This window comes from Protopterus annectens, chromosome 13.part0 (genome assembly GCF_019279795.1).
Source record: "Protopterus annectens isolate FY-2018-M chromosome 13.part0, PAN1.0, whole genome shotgun sequence".
NCBI lineage: Eukaryota > Metazoa > Chordata > Ceratodontiformes > Protopteridae > Protopterus > Protopterus annectens.
In genome coordinates, this window is record NC_056747.1 from 854,424,596 (window position 1) to 854,450,609 (window position 26,014).

At 36.1% G+C, this 26,014-nt stretch overlaps 1 long non-coding RNA gene across 1 annotated transcript in view; it reads right to left on the minus strand.

Annotated features, from left to right (window-relative positions):
- Positions 1-739: 739 nt before the first annotated feature.
- LOC122787716 overlaps positions 740-26,014 on the minus strand; it is a 167,820-nt gene continuing 142,545 nt past the window's right edge. Inside the window, exons 2-3 of the long non-coding RNA XR_006362590.1 lie at positions 25,367-25,476; positions 740-3,287 (exon numbers count right to left, since the gene is read on the minus strand). This is a non-coding gene — a long non-coding RNA (uncharacterized LOC122787716). The remainder of the gene's footprint in view (positions 3,288-25,366; positions 25,477-26,014) is intronic.

Genomic DNA, 26,014 nt, shown 5'->3' on the forward strand with positions numbered 1-26,014 from the left:
CTTCCTTCATTCATGATGATTTTCCAGGTAGGGAAATAACTTCTCAGTTTGTTGATTTCAGGCATCCTCCTTATAAAACCTTGTTAGCTAGCTAACTGCTTTAAGAATATTCCTACGCTCCATACTGCAGTACACTACTGGACACCCTACACATTTGTAAAGGTACATTATACATTTAATAGGCAACATGTTGCAATGTATGTGAGGAGTCCTGAGGAACCAAGATGAGATATACTTAAAGAAGGTATTGTGAATGCAGCTTATTAAATTATTTGAAAAGTACATGTGAGGTAATCAGTGACCAAGAACAATGACCACATTTCAGTAAAAGAAAACAGTACCATCAGAATATTACATTAAATCAAGTATTATAAGTAATTATACTGTTAAATCTGAGTATGCATTAATGTTACAGTACTGTAGCTTTGTCTTACACAATAGCTGAGGCAGACTATCAAACACCCATCAGTACAGTGATAGCAGCTACTATCAGAGTGAAACAACATGGAAAAAGAGGAATCAGGGCATCAAAAGTGAGTAAGATCACAATGGACATGTTGCAAGTAGGAACAAAATTCTAGGTGCATCTGCTGTCTCAGACAAGAACACAGAAACAACTGATGTTTGCATGCCACTCGGAATGTATTACAAAACTATTACCAGTGCAAGTCAAGCGAGAAAAATCAGACATATATAGTGAGTGTCTGTCCAGACTGTTATGTATTTATTTATTTATTTATTATTTATTTATTTTACATTTGCAAACCGGGAAAATCCATCTGGACCAGGTCCATTTTCAGTGGATGCCCGCGGAGAAAAGGTCCACAATTAACATATAGTAAGTAGTTAAGACAATGAGAAATACACAGAATGAAAAGGCAGCAGATTACTTACAAGCAGAGACATTCAAAATTAGCTATCTATAGTTCACTGGCATTGCAGAATTAAGATATTATTATTCTTAATTATTATTAATCAGACTGTAGTGGCTTTCATTACACAGCACATACCTGTGAGCATGTTCACGTGATAGACATAAAGAGTCATGCATGTAGATAAATTTCATTTGCAAGAATTAAAAATGAGTCACATGAAATATACAGTAGCACATTTTGTCATGAATATGGTAGATAACATAAGCAGAAGAGGTGAGAAAAGAGATTAAAAAGTACAACTACACCATTTCTGATAGTACTTTGTATATAACTCCAAGCAGGAAGTCGGCACAGACAAATGTGTCTGGCATTCATAGGTGAATACTACAGACTTGCTCAGCACTAACATTCAGGGAGTCTCACAGATTAGAAGACATGCATTATGTATTGTCATCTTTGAATCCTTGCATCCATTGCAGAGTCACTAATTACCCACTAATTAGCATTGCAGTGTGTGCTACTTGTCTACGAATCCCCTGAACTGGGTCCTCAAAAGTGCAAAATTGTGTATCTGTAGTTAGGAAATCCTGAGAGGATGATTGACTTCTTGCACAGGCATTAAGTTTACATTCGTACATCACAGCACCTTAAAGCAACCTATCAGCACATATGCAGTAGTCTCTTACAGCTAGTTACCCTATGCAGAAACATTTTATACATATCTTTGATGTGCCAGTGACTTTCATCAGTATATTTAATGGGTGGATTTATGTAGCTTGTGTAGTGCATACAGACATGTATCCCCTGGGATGGGGAAAGCAGACCTTCAAAAATCATGATATTTCTAATCGGAAATAACTAAGCAAGCCCTGAAATTAGAGTTCAGGTTCTTTACAGTATCACCTTGCATTCAGCATTTGCAGTTCATTAGGAAGTTAGACTGAGGTCCTATCTCATGGGTGTTAAAGACCCCAAGACACTTATTAAGAGGAGAAAGGAATTTCCCTAGCATCCTGACCAAATTTTCTGATTCCTGTCAACAGACCAACTCATGTCTCAAGTAAAAACATGCAACATGCATAGTGGGACTAAAACAGTCAACAAAAGTAAATAAATAAATAATAATAATATTAATAAATTTACATGCGAACAGACTTTTAAAATCTACAAATTCTGAGTTACTGGGATATAATATCTCAGCTATGTATAACTGGTTATTTGATGTTACACACCCATGTAATATCAGTGCACATCTGAAACTAGTTAGTAGCATCTATAAACAGTTAATATCTGTAACCTCATATCATTAATAATTACACAAAGGTTTATAAGGGCAGAGCTTGCATGTCAGGCATTCAACAATGTTAAATAGGAAAAAGCAAATCATTAATTGGACAAAAAGGAAAATAGACCCACTCCATAATAATGTTATATTTTGTTTTACTATAGAACAACTGTCACTGAGAGTTCGCTTCAACACAGTTTCTCTATGTAGAGGGAAGTAGTTGTCTTAGTAAAGAGCACCACTCTTGTAATAAGTGTGACTGGATATCTTTGTATTTGTGGTGCAAGGATCATTTGGTTTACTTCTTCCTTTATGGTAACTTAACTGAATCTTGAAAGATATATGCTTAGTTAGTTCAAAATGCCATTTCTGTCATTGTAATTAACAGAATTATGTGCAGTTGATCTCAGAGGGATAAGCAACAAATGAAGCCTTAATAAACTGTTACATACATTATAACTTTTCAAGCACCATGCAACTAATTTTCATATTTGCATTTATACAGGTTCTAGTGTTTACATTCTGTTACTCTGCTCAGTTCAGTTAGAGCTTGAAAACAAACTAAGTTTCTGAGGTGACAAATACTCAAAAATATGCAGTGAACTAGTGAAACTACTACTGCTGTCTGCATTTTTAGTGCCAGATATAGTCAATTATGGCATTTGTATTCACTGAAAATGTCAGCCTACAATGAAAAATATAATCATACAAATTTTCCATACTGCAGAAAAAGTAAAAGAAAATATTTTACATGACAAAACAGGACTATGTCCACACATAAGTATAATGGTCTTTACATTAGCTTTTCCCTTTTAAGTATAAAAAAGCATGCTTCTCAGTTTTACCAATTTATGAGGAATGTCCCTCATTTTAAATCTTAAAAAGTTTATGTTCCCTGCTGTTCCACTTTGAAATGGTCTGCCACACATTCAAGTTTTTAACAAATATCAGCGGTGAATAATATTGACTCATTAATTCCTCAAAAGCAAATTTTGTAAATATGAATTAGCAGTTATAACCATGCTGCGAGCTTCTTGATGTTGTAAGTGGTCCACATGTTGTCCATTTGTTCCACGTGAGAGGGTGAGAGGTAGTGTTCCACATTTTGCAGAATAGAAGGTTGAGAGCTATGATAGGGAACAGAGAGGAAATGTCACTAGTCAAGCAGGAAGACGTGACAATATAATGCACGGATGACAGTTTCAGTATCTGATGATTCCGGAACATAATAGGGTTAGTGTATTTAGTAAAATTAGTATTTGCTTCATTATTACAATGTATTGCTATATCTTTTGAGGAGCTATGCCTATGCTGTTTTTTTTGCATATATCTCAGACCAGTGATGATTCCAAAAACATTTTGACCTTCCTTTATTTATTGCCTTATGCATCAAACACTGCATTGCCGAAGAATTTTTTTCAGTACCTTATTTCACAAAACAACAACTTTCCATTGTAATGCTGTTTTGTATTTCTACAGTTACTGGGGCTTGCATATTTTTTGGTGTAAATATGAAACAAATGTTCTGTCTAATATTACTAGTACAATTTTTTCACAACATAAATAAGGAGTGAAAACACTGCTGATGCCTATTGTTATGTACTTTGGATAAACTGTTGAGGCTAGGATTACAACTATTGTCAGACACAAACAGAGCACAAACTGAGCACTGCATGCATGTGAAGCCATGTTACGTACAGCTACATAAACTCACTTTTATGGAGTTACATACAAGACTCAGTACATCACATTACACCTGCTTTTAGCTTAGACCAACATATTAGTTCACTGCTAAGTGACATTTCATTTCCATAATCCTAATCCATTGATGGATGAGTTTATTCTATTCTAGAATACAAGCAGTTCAATGCATACATAGGTGCTGAACCACTAACATTAGCTTTAGTCATCATATGTTAGATGCTAAGCTGGTTTTCTAATCCTCTGCCATTTTCTCGGCTTTTCCAGATTCTTATGCCACTGAAACACCAGAGTCACTAGTTTGCACGATACTCGCTTGTGCAGATTCTGGAAATTAGCCAGTACTGGAAAGTTTTTCCTTCATCTTTTGCATATCAGTGCAAATCAGTCAGTCATACTCTGGCATCTGGATTCACTTTTTTTCGGAAGTGTTAGTGTCCTTTGGTATTAGAGATCTAGGTCTCAGTAGATCAGAATGTCTCCAATAAGAAATCCTTGCAATCACTTGCTTTGTCTCACTACAAAAATGGTCTGTACTCTTGAGAATAATTCACGGACTGTTCTTTGAACCTCCCCCAGTGATATCTAGGAGGTACACTGTGACATCTTCATTGAGTTACCTGTCCTTTGCATATTTGTCATGCTGTAACTTTTGCAAGTATTGCTTCTTTCAGACTGTCCCACTCAATTTCGGTTTCATCAAGTCCAATCTGATGCTAATATATCTGCTAAAGAGCAATTGTAGAAATAGTCTAACCTCAGTAAACCACAAAGATCCTGAAAGATATATGGAAAAAAATGTAACCGGTTGTGTACAAGGCCATGCCTGGTTACACTCCCACCTTTAATCACATCTAAAGGAAAACAATCTTTTTGCTTTTTGTAACATACACCAACCAGCACAGATAAATTCTCACTTGTCTATATTTTAACCTTCATAGTCAGATTCTGTAGGCCTTTCTCAGTAAACAATACATTAAACATTTGTTCATGTTTACTAGATACTGCATTACCTGCATCTGTCTCCATGTTCGCTCATCTGTGATAAAGGTAGGCATGAGTAATTAATTTCCTTTTTGGGAACTTATCAAAACACTTATCAAAATGCTAGTAATTTAGTAAGACTTTTACAAGCATTTTCATAGTTCCATAATATAAAATTGATCCTTATGTGTCTTTTACAGTTTCAGAATGGCCACATTCAGTACCTCCACTTCCATTACCATGAGTGTTTTGATAAAATCAAATCTCACTGCTGACAAGCTATGGTTTTAGTATAAAGGATTTTAACTTGCAGCAAGACATAACTAGAACCCAATGACAACATAGCTTTCTAACCCAATGACAACATAGCTTTCTAACCCAATGTAGCCCCTGTTTAGGGAATAAGCACTCTTTACACATCAAGCAAATCCAGGTCTATATTATAAGACCGAACGTTCACAACCACGAACACCTAAACAGCAACACATAAACGCCAAACTCCGAAAATAGTGAACAATGTCAAGATCGAAATCTGGAACATCAAACGCATTTCCAACAACAGCAGTGCCATACAAGTAAGCAAAACCTACATAAACAAACTTCATTAAACACACTTTTGCAGGGGGGCAAGCCCCCCTGCACCCCCCTACTTAAATATACCAGCTCCGAGATATATTTCTTCTTCCCCACGACCACCCTGCTGGCCATGGAAATCCGTTCGGCATTCCGGATTTCAATGTTGATGTCCTTCGCTATTTTCAGAGTTTGGTGTTTATGTGTCGCTGTTTAGGTGTTTGTGGTTGTGAACGTTCGGTCTTATAATATAGACCCAGCTTGCTCTCATTTAAAACTAAACTGACTGGATAGAAATTGTAAATTCACCCATGGGGTATGTAGCATGGACCTCCTTGACCAGGAAGCCTGATTTATTCCTAGCATACTGAGCTTAGCAGTCTAGGCGTCTCAATTGTTTTCTGGAATGCACATTTAGTATATACCTATGAGCTACAGAGCTGCATGTGGAGATACCCAGAACTCTAAGAAATGTTGCTTTTCTTAATGAATGTTATTTGTTATAAATAATTGCTCATTTCTTTCTGCACATGCAAACCAAGAATTCTCTGTTGCTTTAAATTATTTGATTCTTGTCAAATAAGCTACAGAAAGCCTCACTGCAAGGTATTCTTCTTTGTATGTCATATGCTTTTATGAAACTGACAGACAAGAGACACAGCTTGAAGCCACTTCATTCCCAAGGATACTACACACACATGAACAGTCAGTTTGCATACTGGTGTGTAGGTTCACCCTACACAGCCAAGTATACTGGTGAGTACACCATGCTTACATAATTCTGAATTCATCATCATCATCATCACTGTAATTGTAAGAAGCATGCGATTGCTCATTATCAGTATTTGTTTGTCCGATTGTTTGTTTGTCCGATTGTTTGTTTGTTAACCAGGAAGGCCAGCAGTCCAAAGCACATATATGAAGGCTAAGAATTACAGGATCTACATGTTATTAACGTTGCTATTCCATTGGTAGCCTGGTTGGTTAAGTCTGTAACAACTAATATTGCATTACAACTAAAATAAAATACTCTTAGGTTTGGTGACCTTCGACTTATTTATATTAGTTAAGCAGATGAACCACCTGTAGGGGGGTATGAGGTGAATTTATACCCATACTTTGGACCATCCGCTCGCTTTTATGAGTTCAACTAAGTGGGTATCGCCACTTGGACTAAAATCAACCAAACTAGATCCATTTGTCTCACTATAATAATGGCATTACCTTGTATCTGGGTAGTGCTGCTGGAGTAAATTTACTTTAATTTGTGTTTCACATACTGCTTATGTATTTCTTTATCACTTTTATTTCCACCTTTTGCATTTGTTATCTATTTTAACAAGTGTGGAAAAATTCATAGTCTTTAATATAGTGAGGGAGCATTTAAATGTTTTTTTTTTTCTCTGTAGCTATGATAGTGTGTTCCCTATATGGCCAAAAGTCATTTCATGTATGTGTGCAAATGAGTTTGGGTTTATTTTTCCTAACTCCCCAGTCAATATTTCTACTGTTATTACCCTGCTAAAACAAATTATTAAAATAATATCTAACAAAGACAGAGGACCAAAGAAAAGTTTGGATGGAAAGAGAGGATGAGCAATGTTTATTAGTGGTACAGTTGCCAAAAAATACAGCAAATATTAATGCAATGTCTGCACCTCCATTCAAGTGCAAAAAAAAAAAAAATTTATTTTCATAGTTTCTGTTATGAAAAAAGACACCACCAAAATGTTGCCATAAATGTAGAGGCAAATATATTATCTAGCCGTGATGTGAGAAAACATGTTATTTTTATACAGATTATAATACAGAAATAATTAGAAGAAAACACTGATTACTTAAAATAATTTAGCTAATGATAGAAACAGTCTCTTGATTTAGCACTACAGTGTAAACATAATGAGTTATTGCATAACCATAATGCTCACTGGTTATGTTGAGGTATCTAAATGTAAAATGCATACAAACTAAGTGATCAGCCAAGATATGAGCAGAATTAGATCATTTTGTGTCTAGTTGGAATGTATTGAACCATTCTGACATGGTTAATAATGACGATTAATTACATATTCTAAAGTGTTTACCTCTGGAATATTTAAATTTCTGGTAAGAACCACAGCTTCTGACATTTACGAAGAAATACAAAATAATCCTTTCATTTATTGTCTTTGGCCCAGGAAGTCTATCATCTGAGTATGTTGCAGTTTGTACAACATCATACTTAAAAGCCAAGCATACCTTTATTAACTATGCGTGAACTGTGGTACAACTGAACGCATTTCAAAAATCAATACGATTATAAGAAAAACGTCAAATGTATCAAAAGCCTTTATTCAGATTTCCTGTGTTATAAGACTTCTTATCTGATCAGGAAAAATGCAAGGAAATAGTAAAATTAAAGTACTAGTAGGCAGAAAGTGAAATTAAGGAGTGTGGAGGAATGTGTTGGGGGGGTGAAGCTGGGAGACGAGAGAATCAGGGGAAGCAGATATTGATATTTTTTTCAACAAACCATACAGCTGAATTGTTTTCTTTCATGAAAAGTACAGACATGAAGGGACTCTTGAACTCCATGCATTAAAAATTATAGCACTAACATGCACAAAATCATAGCAGAGGGTTAGATAGATGAGCACTTTCTTATTTTTCACAGTAGAAGTTCTTGATATATCCAAGCTTATATAGTACGCGATAGGGAGTCTTTGTATGCACTTAGTTTATTTGTTTAATAAGGTTGTTGTTGTTATGCTCCCAATATCAGGTCTGACTTTAGGTGGAATGGCAGTAAATCCAGGTGAAACAAAGTTAAATGTGAAGGCCAAAATCATAGTACAGCACTATGCCTGAATCATTGCAGTTGAGATGGGTTTGAAAGGAAATTGATAGGTGAATGTGGCAGCTTATAAAAGGAAGGAATTTGTTTCATGGATAACAAATGAGAAAAAGGTCGGATATGTGGTGGAAGAGAAAATAATTTAAACCACTGAGGCAATGTTCCTCGGGTGCTTTGCAAATATACTTTTGTTTTTTGTTTTTCTTTCATGTTTTCTTTAAGGACTAGAGCAGGTATAGCTACCCAGTGGAGTGTACCTTGGCTCTGGATAATTATCACTTTTGAAGCAACACCCTGACAGTATGTGCAGAAATGGATAAAAGAGGTTGTGGATGGATGGATGGATGGATGGATGGATGGATGGATGGATGCTTTCTTTAGGTACTGCTCTCTGTGTAAGAATGCACATGTACACATTATATGGTTACCTGTTCAACAAGCAATAAAAAGTGAAAAAAAAACAGTCATGGTAGACCTCTTCAGCTAAAATGTTAAGATACACTCCCAGAGTGTTTTGTCTATGCATTTTAATGTGGAAACAAAGTAAGATATATTCAAAAATACGCATGTGTCCAAGCCTAATCCATAAATGCATAGTACAGGTCACCCAGATAAAGAGACATTTATTTGTTAGACCAATTCTATCCATTTGATCTGCTGTTTGTTTTGGTATATGCATTTTTTTCATTCAGACATGATGTTCCAAAAACTGAATTTTATGTTTCATACCACAGAAATGGTATATGAAATATTACATTTAATGCATGTAAAACTGTATTTTATGGTTCATACCACAGAAATGGTATATGAAATATTACATTTAATGCATGTAAAACTGTATTTTATGGTTCATACCACAGAAATGGTATATGAAATATTACATTTAATACATGTAAAACTGAATTTTATGGTTCATACCATAAAAATGGTATATGAAATATTACATTTAATACACGTAAAACTGTATTTTATGGTTCATGCCACAGAAATGGTATATGAAATATTACATTTAATACACGTAAAAGTGAATTTTATGGTTCATGCCACAGAAATAGTATATGAAATATTACATTTAATACACGTAAAACTGTATTTTATGGTTCATACCACAGAAATGGTATATGAAATATTACATTTAATACATGTAAAACTGTATTTTTGCACTGCATCATAATATATAACTCATAACCTTTAACAATGCAGATGGGACAATGATTTGTGTTTTTTTTTGGGGGGGGTCAGGGAAAAGTACCAGCAAATCCCCAATTTGGACTGTCTGAGAACTGAAAAAACACAAGACTTTCGTGGAATTGGATATTTTTGGGCACAGAACTAATTCACCACAAGATGCATTCCTGTTCATAGTTATTATTTATAGAATTGTCGGCTTGTATTTTTGTGTGTTCTGTGCCTAGTATCTGTTTTAATTTTAAATGTATCTTGATGCCAAAGAAAATTATAATGAATTCACAGAAATGACTAGAAATGACATTCAAAAATAATGGGTATATTTTCTGGATTTCATCTCATGAAAACCGAATTTCGTTTTTTTGATAACCGAAATCAGTGTCCCTGCTAGATCAGCTAACAACTAATAGAAATATGTAGGCAGTTTCTCTACTCTGTCTCTCCTGACACTATTCTACAAGAAAGGTTAAATTAAGGTCAAAATTCCCAGTAACACTTCCCTGCAAAATGCATTTTGATTTAACAACCCCCTGCAGAGGCCCATGGTCTATGGACTCCACTTTAGCACCAACACTTGAGTTAGGATTTAAGTCAAGGTGAGAACCATGGCCCACCAGTAACCATTGCCTGGTTATTATTTATGACCACTCACTCCTAAGAGACAGATTGTAAACAAACACCAGGGGCTAACACTTGTGTGACCTCTTACCCGCATGCACAAAAGACAGGCATACATCACTTAAATACTGTATTGGCATGTTCTTTGATTGATTAACCGGTTTCAACATTTGAACTGCAAAAGAATGAACAAGCTATAATCCTTCCTTATACTGGTACTTAGGTACAACATATCCAGCAAAACAGCAGTAAATTTAATATTTGCTTTACAGACAGTAAATCTGCTCATCGCATGCATTGTGCTTAGATGAAACTGCAGTACTTCTAGCAGACATGATCCCAGAATATACAATACTTTTTCCGTATTAGCAAGTGATTGTACAGTAATTTAGAGGAATCCTTTATGTATTTATAAGGATGGGTTTAAAGGTACTGCCCACAAAATAATTAACCATAGAAACTAATTTACACAGATATTGACAGTACCCTTAGATGACATTTTCTTGTTTTATATAATATTATGTTTTATCACACATCATATGGCACATACTGCCTGTCTTGTCATGTCATATCATCATATTATGTCACACAAACAGTAGCCAAACTGTGCATTGTCTCTGTCTAAATATAAAACATTTGTTGTCAGTCACATAATGTGTTTGTACAAGTGAAACACAGAGAGGTTACCATACTGCAAGAAATTCAGATAATAAATGTAAAACTGAAAAAAAATATTCTAACATAAATAAGTAAATTGAAGAAATGCCATAATACACACAATATAATTAAGACACATTCTTATAGAAAGATATTTACTGTCACTGCAGAAAGATACAAGAAAAGAGAGTTAGCTGGAAAAAGGAATAAACATATGATTCTTAGCAAACATAATTCCATACTGTTGTCTTTCCCATTCGGACACAAATTAAATAGTACAGTGTGATAACTCCTCAGGCTTCTGCTGAATATGTGACTCAGTCAGACTTTCCTGGTAAATAAATGTCAATAAATAAAGAAACTCTTCATATTATAATATTTCTAGTGAAATGTGAGGTATTCTGGTACAGAGGTATGGACGTGTTTAAAGGGCATGGCAAATAATAAACACATGATCTTAGATGCATGTGTCCCTCATTAAGTCTTCATGCTCTTCGAAACACACCTACATATTCTCAGTGCTAAAGCTTAGATGATTATGGTTGCAACTATAAACAGTACAGTAGGTCAGCAGTGATACTGCCTTTTCCCAGTACATGCAGCATTATATATGGAAGGATGCCACATATAGCTAATGGAAGTGCACAAGAGGACTGTAGTAGATACAGAAACTCTGAAATCTAGGAATGAAGAGAGAGATTCAAAGAAAAAAAAAACAGAGAAAGAACATTGGGAACAGTGTTACATTGTACTAACAGTAACAGCCTACAGTGATTGTGAATCTACATTATGGGACCACCACAGATGTGAACCATTTAATATTTGGCTATCCTAGCAGGAATTATGTATTATCATTAAATCAGCCCCTTCCCCTGCAAAAAAGAAGACAGATAATGCAGTGAGTCTAAGCTGTGAATTGCATTATAGTGAAACAATAAAAAATGTCTAACTAGAATCAAGCAATACAGCAGTGGTTAAACATTCATGTTGAAGTATGCAAGAAGTGTTATTTAAAATCATGCACTGGTTATTTCTTCATAAGTCCTATTCCTGGTACTTGGGTTTGGAAACAGACCGGTACTGCCAGAGTACTACCTAGAATGAAAAGGATCCAATAACTAATGCCCCTCTCTTCATGTCAAAGAAGGAGGCAATGGACCCGCCAATAAACATCTGACAAGTGGTGGACAATAGTCATTGTATTTATTTTTATTTGTTTTATGTTGGATAACCTGGGTAACAGAACAATATAAACAGGCCCATTTGAACCATTGCACAGGCCAAAGGCAAGAATAAACACAAAGATCCATAAAAAACAGGAATTAAATTATGTAAATGAAAAAACAACTAAATGAAACTACATACAGCAGCAACAGCTGAGTTAAATTACTTACATAGAAAAAACTGATTAACATTACACATACAACTAAATAAAATGCTTCCACTATGAGAGGACAAAACTGAAAGCACCAACAATTGGAATCCCTGAATTGCATCCCCCCTCCCCCCAAAAAAAGACCAAAAAACACTTTTTAAGTGTTTTTTTTTTTTTGCAGGACAGCAAGCCCTGCTGCACCCCACAATGTGAGGGGCAAGTCACCCATACCGCTGAACTTATATATACTAACTCCATGGTTGCACCAACTCAAAGAAGTGGGAAATTCCCCTAAAAACAGCATCAGTGCTGGCAGAAGTAGATGACAGTGATTTCCTATGGAGGATCTCCAATCCTCAGTAGGTTGAACTACGTGCAAATGAAGCTCGAGAGTTGTGTTCATTACCCTGTAGGTTGCCCAAATAAAACTGTATATAATAAGAAACAACTGAAATAAGTTATATATTCAAACAAAGGAATACAGTTACACACTGCAGCAAACAGCTAAATAAAAGTAAATATGCCAACAATGTATGCTATCAGTATAACATGTGATGCAAAATTTGCCACATATTTATTCTTGCTAAAACATCAACTAAAATAATAGAATGAAACACAGAAGTGCATAAAGTATAAACAAGAAGAGAAATAATAACACAGTTACATACAAGACAAATGTAGCTGAGGTCTCTTAACAAATTAAAGGAAATTAAAGGGAAACTCGGGTACAGTGTCAAGAATGATAAATGGAGGGCTGTAGAAGCAGCCTGAGCCTTCAGGTAGCAGAAGAAGTACAGAAACACAGCAATGTTTATCAAACATGGGTAGAGCTAATGTTGTAAAACAGATCTGTGAAATAAATTGTTTCAGCTAAAAGGGGTCACCAATGGCACCTAGTTGAGTATGTACTGTGTACTAGAGGGTGTAAGAGTTTGCATACCACCTCCACAATGTCACTTTACCTTTAACTATAATCTAGAAAGAAATTTGGTTTCTGCAAACCTAGATGCAGCCCTTTCCTCACCCCCTCATGAGAGAACCAAAAGCACTAGCTGCTGATCTCCGTCAGAATGGATATTCACAGCGATTTGTGTAGACAGTCACATGTCTCATTTACTTTGAATTCTGTGTACAGAATACCTCACAACAAATAACAGGGAGAGGGTACCAGTGACAGATAAGGTGCATCAATCTATGTATGTCATGTGTGCCCAGAAAATCAGCAACAATAAAATACAAACATTAACTTCTTGGCTAATATGATGGTAAGTCATTATAAACTGAATTTAAAAAAATAACACAAAAGCTGCACAGATTATTTTGGACAAGCCTTTATACGAGTATCAGAAAAAAATCAGTGTGCTGGTATCTTAATAAATGTATTGCTATGTCCTTTATTGCTATTGATGTAAAATAACTGTATTACATTTAGCCCACTAAGATAAGGCATCTTGTATACGATAACAAAAAACATCTATATACAGACATTATTTAAAGATTTATTTTATCTGATATGGAATATGTTTCATTAAGCTACATAACTGCCATTTTAAGCTTATATTAATTAACATCCCTAATATGCAGAAATTGATGAACAGCAGACCAGGTGCTATGGCACAGAAGGAAGGACTCTGACTGTGGTTCTGGTGATGACTCTGGTTCAACTAGTATACCCAAGTGCAGAGGAATCAACTCAGAGATAAAAATAAGACATATTTTTTCCAGCTGATCTAACCCAGGGAGGGAGACGAGGGCTTTTCACTCAGGGCTAAAGTCTTCATTGGGGACTGTGGACTGTAACCCAGCATTTCAAAGAATGGCATGTGCTAGCAGTTTATCATTGAACTAATTGTGCACAGACATCATTGCATGCTTGGTGTAGGCTAGGAGAGATGGGATAGCGTAAGAAAATAGTTCTCTGCACCTCTCAGGCTATTCATACCAGATCACTCTGCTCTCTTGTCCACCTCCACACTCCAGGGCTTACATAATGGAATTTTCATGCTTAGTGAAACCCCGTTCCGTGAAGACTAAGCCATAAATGAAGATCAAAGAGGGGTCCTTGCAGAAGGCTGAAGGTAAATGGTTGTGGGATCCAAAAATTATGTGTACAGCAGAAATATTTCCATGCAGAAAAAAATCTAGTAAGAGACAGCACTAAACATGGCACTACACAGCTTACACAAAAAACAACAGTTCTTAGTATAGACTTGCACACATTACTGCAGCTTCCTTACCCTACCTCGTAATACCGAACTTTGTTTGCATTCCCATCATTACCACTATGTAATCATCTAGGAGTGCAAAAAGAAATGGGAGAAGAGAAATGAAGAGAAGAGAAAACAAGACAAATTAAAAGAAGAGAAATGAAGAGAAGGGAAAACAAGACAAATTAAAAGAAGAGAAATGAAGAGAAGAGAAAACAAGACAAATTAAAAGAAGAGAAATGAAGAGAAGGGAAAACAAGACAAATTAAAAGAAGAGAAATGAAGAGAAGAGAAAACAAGACAAATTAAAAGAAGAGAAGAGAAGTAAACAACAGGAAATACAGGATATCTGAAAGCCAGTCTTATTTTGGCACTGTTTTTTTGTTTGTTTGTTTGTTTGTTTGTTTGTTTGTTTGTTTGTTTGTTTGTTGTTGTTGTTGTTGTTGTTGTTCTGCAGCATTGGTCCTAAAGTAATATATTGACTATAAACTGTATAACCTCATGTAATTGTAAACATAGCTTTACTTCTAGTCTTCACTACAGTATACGGTGAATGAAAAGGGTCAGATGGACCAACTCACTTACACAGTTAAATGTTAAATAAAGAAATAAATAGTTTGGAAGTGCTCAACCTGCAAGTTTGGCCTTAGCTGCAGAGATAAAAACAGAATCATTTCTGAAGAAAATAGTTTTAGAATATCTGGAAGCAAATAGGATAGAAACCCAAGGCAGCATGGATTCATATCAAGAAGGTTGTGTCAGACATGTCTAACAGGATTGCAAGGGTGGAAGCTCAGAAAGTGATGTGGAGATGTTTAGTCTTTAGAAATCCGTATGGTAAAACTACTACTTAAGATGTTTTGAGCAAATTATATAGACTTGGACAAGGTCCTGGGTGATAGTGTGGGTAAAATTTTTGCTTAGCATTAGAACACAGTAGGTAATAAGTGGGATCCATTCACATGAAAGGATCATTAGTTGCACAATAGTGTGGGGGTCAGTACTGGAACCCACCCCCCCCTTATTGTCATTTTAAATGGCACTGCACAATGTCTGGAAAAATCTGAGTCATTTGTTGAGCCATCATTAATGTAACAACATGAATGATACATAAACAACTATAGAAAGGATGAGAATGGACTTGGTAAGACCAGACAGACAGTTTAAGTTATGGTGGCTGAAATTCAGTTCAAAGAATACACCTGGAAGTTGAAAACTCAAGAATGAAAGAAAGGCAGTGGCAAGAAAAGATAAAGATGGGGCATTGCAGTAGTTTTGTCAGATAGCGTAAAGATAAATTTTCAATGTGATCCTCACAAGGTTGGCTGACCAGATGCTAGGATAGATAGGAAAATGTTATCTGAAGGTGTTAGTGAACATATGTAAAATGTTATATGTGCACTCATGGCTGAGACATATAACTGTTGTTTGCTAGCAGAATCATACCAGAAGAAATATTGTTTTTACCTGAGATAAATTTTACTTTAAACATTTATATATGACCTATACCCCTCAGCTATTCATTGATTTGGCAGAACTAACCCTGATTTTGCCTTACATTTTTGCACTGTCTCTGACTGATTTTCTGGTAAATTACTGAAGATTACACATAGTTTTATCATTCTGAATATGCATATTAATTTGATGGAAAATATATTGTTCTATTAACTTTTTAAGCAAATTAAAGTAATATTTCAAAAACGTCCCTGGTTTTGTCCCACTACTGTGTTTGGCTTCATCCAGAATTCTTTTGCAAAGAAGCTAAGATATCTAGTACAGAAGTGTGTAGGAAGGGTGGGAAAAAATGTCTGATGTGTTTTGGGGAGTTCTTCTCCTGGTGATTGGTATAACAGTCAGCTTACAGTAGCATCTTAGGTCAAGATTAACTGCACATCTTGCCAAGTCAGACTTCTGTAGTTACCTGTGTATAACATGCCATCTAGCCTGGCTAGTACATCATGTCACATATATGAGATTGCCTGTTGCACTAGAGGGTACAAAGCAGAAACTTGTTGCGGATACCAAATAGAAGCCATATCAGTTGTTCATGCCGCAAGTCCTGGAATAAACAGGTTGGTCACTTGCAAAGTGAGCATATATCTGGCTGGGATCACCTATTGTCCCCAAGAGCAAGCTGATCACATCACCCATTGAAAGAACATTAACCCTTCACCCCCCAAATTTAATATCATGAACTCAGAGACTGTTGCAATTTATAGGATCGTGTAGCAGCATTATTAGTCGGTAGCATCGGGTTCCATAATGCCTTATTTGCCATATATTTCTTTTTATACCTTTCAAAAATCTCTAGATTTTTAACATGGGAAAGAAAAAGCCAGATGATATGGTATAATATTTATGCAAAGGAGGAAGCCAAATTAATCAATTAGAAAGAACAGCCTTAAAGATATACTAAGAGAAATACAGGCAAAGACACCCAGATGTAGAACATTTCACAATACAAAGAATAAGATCACAAAGAGGGAGCATAGAAAGAAGATTAGTAAAGCAGAAGTTAAAAACATAGAAAATGAAGTTATGGAACATCTGCCAAGTGAAGGATTTAGTGTAGGTCTAACACAGGTTACCTCACAGCATGATGGAACGAGTTCCCCAGGTAAGGAGAAACAGCTGGAGCAGGAGACATCTGAAGAGGAAATATGGACATGGGAAAGAAAAAGAGATTTAATATGGTGTAATAGCTATGCAAAGGAGAAAGCAAAACTAATCAATACAAATAGAGCAGCACCAACGTTATCTAAAGAGAAATACAGGCAAATGTATCCGGATATGGAAAATTTTGCAATACGAAAAATAAGAAAACAAAGAAGAAAAGCAGAAAAGAGGATTAGTGATGGAGAAGTTAAAGAAATAGAAAGCGAGTTTATGTATTACCTGCAAAGTGAAGGATTTAGTGTGGACAATCTAACTCTGATAACATCACACCAGGATGGAGCAATTCATCCTCAAATTAAGGAGAAACAAATGGAACAGGAAACATCTGATCAGTTGCCATATGAAGATACATTGGAGCCTTCCATAGTAAACTAGTACAAAAGGTCAGTTGGAGTTCACAGCAAGGGAAGGAACAGGAAACTGTGGTAACGTTGATGCAGTAAGTGTTGTGGAGTGATAGGCCAGGGAGTTCCCACATGAAAGAGCAGTGGATGACACAGGATGAAACTGAAGAGAATGTGACACAGGAAGATGATCTGGAACTTTCTGTAGAATCTCCACAGGAAATGGAGAACAAAGAATGTGCCCTCAGTTTCGAAGAAAATGATCTACAAGAAGAGTTGCTTGGTTTAATAGAGATGGACTACAGAAAGCCAGTAAAACCCAAAAAGTTAGAAGTTTGATAAAACAAATGAACACAGTAATTAGGACTACTCATAGAAATTCATGTGATATAACAGAAGTAAATAGGATATACTACTGTGCAGCTAAATTAATAACAGATAAAGTTTTACAACAAAAACACCAGCCAGTAAGGGAAAGGAAGGAGAGAAATTAAATGCCATCATGGAAGTATAAAATAGAGAAAACTATAAAGCAGTTAAGACAAGAAGTGTCACTGTTAGAAGAATATAGAAGAGGGAACAGATCAACAGAAATACTCAGAAAGATAGATGTGATAAAAGCAATGTGTAGTATCCTGATCAGGATCTACCATGCACTATCGCAAATAAACTAAAAATATCAACACAGGCAGAAAACCTGAAGATATGCAGCTAAATACAAAGGAAAAGTGCAAAATAAACAGTTTATTGATAACCCAAAAAGATTATATAGAGGATTGGGAAACAAATAAAAAGGAATTGAAACACCAGAGGAGAAAAAAAAAAGAAATATATACATTTTGGAGAAATATCTATGAAAATCCTGTGCAACATAACAAGACGCTGAATGGATAGAAGTAAAAGAACAAATACAAAGTTCAAAAGTACAGGATATGAAATAGGATGAAGTAACAGCCAGGAAATTGAAACAAAGTTAAGAACATTTCCTAATTGGAAAACCCCAGGCTGAGATGCAGTGCCTAACTATTGGCTAAAAATACTAACATCATTGCATGAAGATTTAACCATGAGTAAGACCTACTTATATATACACCCCAAACAGATGCCAACCTGGTTAATAACAGAAAAAAACAGTGCACCTCCTTAAGAGTGAACCTATAAGTTGTCCAAAAAAACTACAGACCAATAACTTGCCTTCTGATGATGTATAAACTATACTCTGGAATTGATGCCAACAGAGTTTATAGTCATTTAGAAGAAAACTCAATCGTGGCAATAGGACAAAAGGGTCACAAAAGAAAGTCATATGGAACAAAGGATCATTTGTTATTAAAGTCAAAATGGAGAACTCTAAAAAGGGGAATAATCTATCTATGGCATGGTTAGACTACAAAAAAGCATTTGACAGTATCCCACATTCATGGATAAAATAGTGATTAAAAATTTATAAGATACACCCTACACTGATTGGTTACATTACAGCAGCTATAAAACAGTTGCAAACCACTTTGCAGTTAAGCCATGATAAAGGAGAAATTATTATTCCAATGATAAAAAATTCAAAGGGGGATATTCCAGGGTGAATCTTTGTCACTGCTGCTCTTTTGTCTTGCCTTTAACCCATGACTATAATTAGGCTGCAGGAAAACAACAAAGTCTAAAAACTTATCTTCTTTTGGTGGATGATTTAAAAGTGTATAGGTCATTAGATGAGGAACTAAAATCACAACTGCAAGTGGTCAAAACCTTTTCAGATGATATAAGAAGGGTACATGTCAGTCGACCGACAAGTCGAAAGACCGACATTCACTCCACCGACACATGAAAACATCGACAGCGCAAACACGGACATTTAACAGGTAAGACTTTTAAATTCGCTAATCATGCCTACCACACATGCACAACACTGCCACACTTACTAAAACATGGTAGGCATGATTAGCGAATTTAAAAGTCTTACCTGTTAAATGTCCGTGTTTGCACTGTCGATGTTTTCATGTGTCGGTGGAGTGAATGTCGGTCTTCCGACTTGTCGGTCAACTGACATGTACCCTATAAGAATGCTATTTGGTCTTGCTAAATGTGCAAAAGCAATCTTTAAAGCAGGAAAGTTGCAGCGCCAAGAAAACATCGGCCTGGGACAGGAATGTGATATAAATGAACTTGAGCAAGAGGGAGTATACAAATATTTAGGAAGTGATGAAGGGTCATATCAACAATAAAACATGAACAAATGTGAATAAAACTTAGGAATATTTTAGAAGACTAAAATTAATACTGAAAACAGCTCTGACATCTAGGAACAAAGTCCAAGCTATAAACTAATTTACTCTTCCTGTCCTAACTTAGTTTTGGAGTGATTGACTGGCCCCAAAAGGTATTGGATCAGTTGGACAGGAAAACAAGAAAAATGCTTAATACTTATCAAATGATTTATAAAAATCAGTGCATACCAAGACTATGTATTCCCATTCTGAAGGAGGTATGGGCCTCCTTGAAATTGATTACATGTATAGGTCTGCAGTAGTGGGACTCCATACATATCTGCTGACCTCACACGACCCAAACATAGTGAAAGTTTTAAAACATGAGAACAATAAGTCTAAGATGGCTTCCCTGCTTAGTTTAGAAGAAGCATATCGGTGTCAAGCAGGAATGGAAATCAAACCAGAAGTAGATAAAAATCAGATAGCAAATGAATGTGCCAAAAAGCGAAAGACTATAAGGTGAAAGATCAGATGAGAAGGCAAGAAATGTGGAAAATGCATAAATGTAGTTGCAAGTATAGAAAACTCTAGGAGCAACCTCATGTTGATCAGGATCTAATGCCGGAATGGTTAAGGAGAGGTGAATTTAAAACAAAAGATAAAAGGTTAAAATTGGTGGCCCAAGATAATGGACTATGTACATGTTGGTTTACAACGTCCATTGAACATATAGGAGACACAGACAAATTTAGATTTTGTAAAACAGAATTGGAAATAGTCGCACATCTTGTTGCTGGTTGTAATATACTAATGGCAGATGGTCTGTATACGGAAGGGCATAATAATGTGGCAAGACTGTTGCATTGGGGATTGTGCAAACATTATAATATTGATGTAGCTAAAAACATTGGAAACATGAGCCACAAAGCATTATAGAAAATGATGAAGCTTATATCATATGGGATCACCCATTACCAACAGTTCAAAAAACAGATGTGAGAAAATTAGATAACACAGTCCATGAAAAGAAGACAAAAGTAGCATTGATCATTGAAATTGCTATGCCCAGTGACAACATTGTCTTCCATTAAGATAGCCACAAAGTCATAAAATACCAGGATTTGCAGGCAGAAATGGTAGAAATGTGGAAGAAGGATATCCAGACAGTTCCAATAGTAGCAGGAGCAATGGGTCTTATAAAAGAAATTACAATCGTACTTAGGTATGCTATTGATACATGTAACCCCATATGAATTGTAGGAGTCAGTTCTGTGCACATTGTGGGTGCTGTGAAGAACACTTCTGGCTGACATCAGACTGAAACAATACTAATTTCATGAAGTTTAATCATACTTCAACTTAGGAATGGGGTCCAGTTCTGTCATGGTATTAGAAACCCAAAATAATTGTAGAAATTAAAAAATGAGAAACCATATATTGTTTTTAATACACCATGCTATACCAGAATATGTATGCACCACAAAGTATCTATAACTCCATGGCTTCTGAGGACCTGGTGGCCTCCAGACCCCTGGCTTGGCCACTTAAGATGTATTGAAAGATGCAAAAAAAGCTGAAGAGCAAGATAAAAGGTAGAAAAAAGTAATCTGAATGGTGAGGGGAGGCCAGGATAGAGGAAACTGCATGTAACACTGGGAGATGCATGCAACAGGGACCATTGGACAGCAGGGAGACTTCCACAGTGCCCTTCACCAAGGATGTTATTCTACTTCAGAATGGCCTTGACTGAAGGATGCTCTTTGATGTGCATGTTGCTTTTTGTCCATGTTATTGCACTGTTACATTTAGTATATAAAAGTAATAGGGTGGAGGTGCCAGGGGCCTGCTTCCAGAAAAAAAAACTGTTTTATACTTTTTTTTTTAATTATGCTATGTTATTTTTCTGTGCTTTTTGAATGTGCTTTTGTATTCTTTATGTTTGCTGAATGACAGAACACAATAGAAGGTTGCCAAGATTTATGGCAAACAGAAGGGCACAGAATACTTGAAATACACACAAGTGAAGTCTAGATATTGGGGACATAAGAATGCACTGTTTCATCAGGGGCAGGTTGTTCTTGTAGAACTGAAACAAGGGATGTTTAGGTGTCAGTCAGAGGAGAATATTTAAGAGTAATATCATTGGGATATTGGAGTCTTTTGCTGAAATGGGTGGTAGGGTTAAAACAACAAACAGGGAACAGAAGGGGCAGCAGAACAGGCTAAGCTCTTGATTCAGGTGGACAGTCTTCTTTCATCATTTATATATGATCCTGTGTAAATATCTACTAAAATATGTTACTGTAGGTGTTTTAATCAGTGCTAAAAATGAGGATTTGTAAACATTAGGATTTGCATTCCTCCCTTTTTCTGTCATTTGTATCTAAGTATGGAACCTTTATAGGACTTCCATTTTGCTGCTGATAGTTCATCCCTGCCTGATGAAACATTAGGCAAATATGTTCCCAACATAAACTTTGTATTAAGGAAGTTGCTTTTCACCTGCCTTCATCTACCAGTGCAATCACCAGTTCCATGGTTCTATGCCTGCTCATGCCACTGATAGCACAAGAATGAATTACGAATGAGACCCCAGTTAGTGGTAGCAGATCCACCTAAGCAGGATCCATCCATGTATCCATAACCTTTTTTCCCATTTTTTGCACATGGGGTCTGGGAGTCACTTACACAGTGACAGCCATCTAGTGCAAATGTTCATACTGCCAGGTGGCTAGCCCTGCTACAGATAAGCACTGCCAGTGTGGAGTTTACTGGGATAAAAGTAGCGACATTATCATATTTATATGTGTCCGATTCCATTGACAAACTGGCCAGAATGTAATCAACTGAAATGAAGTTAGCAATCAATATTCTGGGAATGCGCATAATGAGCAGAGTTTGGCAGCAACGCTGCATCTATTTAACAGCTTGCATTTGGTGCTGGCCATGGTTGGGTTGCCACATTTGGTGCTGGCCATGGTTGGGTTGCCACATTTGGTGCTGGCCATGGTTGGGTTGCCACATTTGGTGCTGGTCACGACTGAGTTGCCACATTTGGTGCTGGCCATGACTGAGTTGCCATTATCCTTGTCCCCGATGTGCTATTCTCATTGTGAGTGGGTAGGTAATACGCAGTTATTTAGGGAGAAAGGGTTTTCTACTATCAATAATACAGTCCTCGTGGACATTGGCAAAGCTGCCTCAGAGTCAGAATATATAAATAGCAATGAGTTAAACATCCCAAAGGATACATATCCTCGTATCATATTTATTTCATGTGTTTTGGCTTTGTTTTTTTTTAGGCAGGAACGTTTGAGCCAGGATTTTTGGTGCATTTTGTATTTGAAACACACTGATTATAGCAACTCTCCCTAACCTTGTATTGAACCTATGTAAGTTGTAGGAGGGAAGGATGTGTTAACCTAGATCACCAATGTGAATGAAGTTAATTCAGCACCATCCTGTTCTGCGTGTGTGTGTGTGTGTGTGTGTGTGTGTGTGTGTGTGTGTGTGTGTGTGTGTGTGTGTGTGTGTGTGTGTGTGTGTCTGTGTGTGTGTGCGTGTGTCCGACAACTTTAAATCTTGCCCTAAAACAGAAATCTATGGTCATGTAAAGTAAAGAATGTGAAGGGTGAATCTCCTACTAGAAGTATTACTTCTATAATACTGCCCTCATCCAGCAATAAATGATGCACCCGTCCTCCTACCGTTATTCTTCCTTCTTCACTCATTTATCTGACAATGTAGTTTGTATCATCATTGATTGGAAGCACTACCTGTCATTATTGATCAGAGCCCCACCTCAGTAAGTAAACTTAAACAATTAATAAATAAAACTTGCAAAATATCACAGACGCAAAATTGCATGAAATATGTTGTCAGCATTTTTGCACATCAGAAATGGATATATCACAGATGATTTGCATTGTTTTTGGGTTGCTTGACACGGAAAAGAGGGCAGAAGCAAGCTTCATTTTTGTTTTATACTTTTTTCCTTTTCTCTGAGACTATGTGACCTCAGAGGGATAAAGCCCAAGCTACTTCCCAGGTGACCTGGGTTCAATTAGCAGTTGGAGCAGGGAGGGAGGGGCAGGGGCACACCTACACCAGAGAGCATTTGTCTAGGTATTCCCTGAATGGAGGTGTGGCCAACAGAGGACAGTAGCCCTTGGATTGACTTAGGGGAAAGGGGTGTGAAAAAACAAGAGTATGTCATTAAATAAAAAAAAATCCCATTGGCAGAAGTAGTTACCAGCAGGACTTCCCTCCCAGGATACCCTCAAAATACAAGTCTGCCTCATCCCTGAGCTGGAGAACATCCAAAGTTGGAAGGAGGAGCTGGTAGACAAGGCAATGGACAGGGGCACTGGGACAGCCAAAACGTATGAGGCAATAAGTGGAGGGGGATAAAAAAACAAAGAATTTGTATATACATATATATGTATGTATATGTATGTATATATATATATATATATATATATATATATATATATATATATATATGTATGTAAATATATATATATATATATATATATATATATATATATATATATATATATTTATAGAGAAAGAGAAAGACTTGGGGTATGAAGTTCAAAGACCCCACATCAAGGGTACTGGGGGGCTAACACCCTGCAAAAAATATTGTTAAATAATATAGAATGAAATATTTGCAGCAGTGATTTGGGTGTGTGGTGAAACATGTTTTAGATATTTTGTTTATGATGATTCACTTCTGAACTAAGTGAAATGCAATTAATCCTAGTAAATCTCTATTATGACCTTGCTTGATGCTCTTCACTACACCATGTTAAGTTTAAACTAGATGATATGCTATCAGGTCAAGTTCAATCTCGGTGATCTGATCTACCCAATCACTGTTTTCTATAGGAAATCATTGCTGATATGGTTTCAACATTGGTGCTAGCAGGGGTTCCTTTACCTTGGGAGATTTGTCCCTTCATATTTGTGCAACAATGGAGCTGGTATGTATAAGTTCAGAAGGCAGTCTTATCCCCCCTCCCGCATGGAGACAGGCTAAGTCAGTTATTTTTTCATTCACTTATTTATTTATTTACTTTTGTCAGGATTAGGTTATGACTAGTTGCCTCCATCTGACTGTAAACTGTTCCAAATGTAACTGAGTGAGTCAGAAGTGAACTTTTACAGTGCTATAGAATCTGGATTTAGTTCACAGGTAATATATGCTTCCTTCAAACTGCAATCTGTGTCTAGCAGTGACAAAACATAGCAATGCTTTTTTATAAGAAAATATAGATTTTTTTCAAGCTTTGTCACAGTTATGATAGCAGAATAGTGTGATTCACTGTATCTTTTCAAATCTGTCATTTCTATGACAATGATATCTTATTAATTTTGTTAGGAAAATATGGTAACCCTATTCCAGACAAAATGATCCATGCAGTTAATGGTTTTGTAATCACCAAGTAGTACAAATCTTTTTCATTTGAAAATGCTTCATGATAGCTATCAGCCTTGTATTTCTTTGGCAAATTACTTTTAACTCCATCCTCTAAGATTGTATTAAATGAGGAACAGTAATTGCAGACTATGATACACGTACCTGGATAAGAAATGTTTTACCATCTGCTCATATAATTAAAGTCTTGTTACAGTTGTTTGGACATATGTGCATGTATATTTGTGTGTGTGTGTGTGTGTGTGTGTGTGTGTGTGTGTGTGTGTGTGTGTGTGTGTGTGTGTGTGTGTGTGTGTGTAAGAGAGAAGGGGGGGGGGGTAAAGACTTCCTCCAAAAGCATATTAAGATTAAATGAAATCATAATGTGCAGGATGATGCAGAGGAACATTTGTGTGTTACCTACCTTGCATTCTTGAAAAGGATGTCTCAAGTAGGAAGCTTCACTTTTTATAAATGTGAGAAAAATCAAATAAATGTTTCTTGCTTGCTTGAGTGTTCTCAACACAACCACAGCTAAAAAGCAAATAAAATACATTTTATGACATGCTCTGCATGTGGACAGGTTTTATATAACAAAAATTAATCTCAGTGAAACCTTTGTGAAACAGGTTTATTTATATACAGTCATTCGGGTGTGCAGTAAATTCAAATTATGTTTACAGATGTCTTGTTAATATGTATGAAATATGGAGCCTCAATACATGCATTAAAATACATTTTGAAGTAGATTTAGACCATATATCTATTTCCTTCCCAAAAATTTTCTGTCAGATTTTTTCGAATGCATTTTTATATGAACATGTTCATAAACAATAATGTGAAAATGTGAACTGCCTTTCTGTACTAAATTATGCAGAATACCTTTCCTAATCAACTACATTTATACTGTGAAACAACATGTTGTTGCAGTGAAATGTTTAAACCCTGGCAATATGATTAAGCTTTTTTAGGGATTTTCATTTGACATTGTTCTTTCTTAACATTTTAACTTTCATCCGCCATCATTTTCTAAACGCAGAGTAATATGCCTTATACTCATTTTGTCTGAGAA